The following is an 830-nucleotide window of genomic DNA, read 5'->3' on the forward strand; positions in this document are numbered from 1 at the left end:
CAATGTCAGTCCTGTCCCAGAGGGCTCCAGGTGTTCTTACTGAGCATGTGCAGCCTTGGCACAATGATGGGTTGCCTCATCTTTTGTTTCTTGAATGCTGAGGGTGGTTCCAAGGGCTGGGTCATTGGTCCAGGTATTGGTGTTGATGGTTTGGTCATTCAGAGGGAGCTATTTTTAGACCTATTGCCATTGTCTCTCAAGCACCCTCATTCATCCCCATTCATTCAGGAACCAAGTTACATAGGAGAGGTAGGTGTGAGTCATGGGTTACACAACCGGGTCTGTGGACAGCATGGAGACTTGACAAACAAAATGGAAACTTGACATGACTTATGCTAACTTACATATGTAGGCCTAAATCATATAGTACCAGTAAAACAGTAATATAGAACAGTAAAAATCAATATAAACATAATAATTATACAATATAGAGAAGGAGAAAAAACAAACAAATACAACTTGCTACCAAAATAAAATGCTGAAGCTTATTCTATGTCTTATCTCACTTATACTTATCTATAGGGAATAGATAGAAAACATCAGAAATGGTTGGGGAAGGGGAGGGAATGCATTTTAAAAGAAAAACAAAAAAGAAAAACTGGGGGTTTTGCTACAGTAAAATGAAATGAGATTGGTCAAGCAAGACCTACCCACAGCAAACCCATGCTGGGTATCCCTCAGGATATTGCTGTCAGCTAGTCTGTTAAGGATGGCCTCTTTGATAATCTTTTCCAAGACCTTCCCCAGGATAGAGGTCAGGCTGATGGGCCTGTAGTTTGCCGGATCTACTTTCCTCCCTTTCTTGAAGATAAGTACCACATTGGCCTTCT

Source organism: Alligator sinensis, unplaced genomic scaffold (genome assembly GCF_000455745.1).
Source record: "Alligator sinensis unplaced genomic scaffold, ASM45574v1 scaffold747_1, whole genome shotgun sequence".
Classification (NCBI taxonomy): Eukaryota; Metazoa; Chordata; order Crocodylia; family Alligatoridae; genus Alligator; species Alligator sinensis.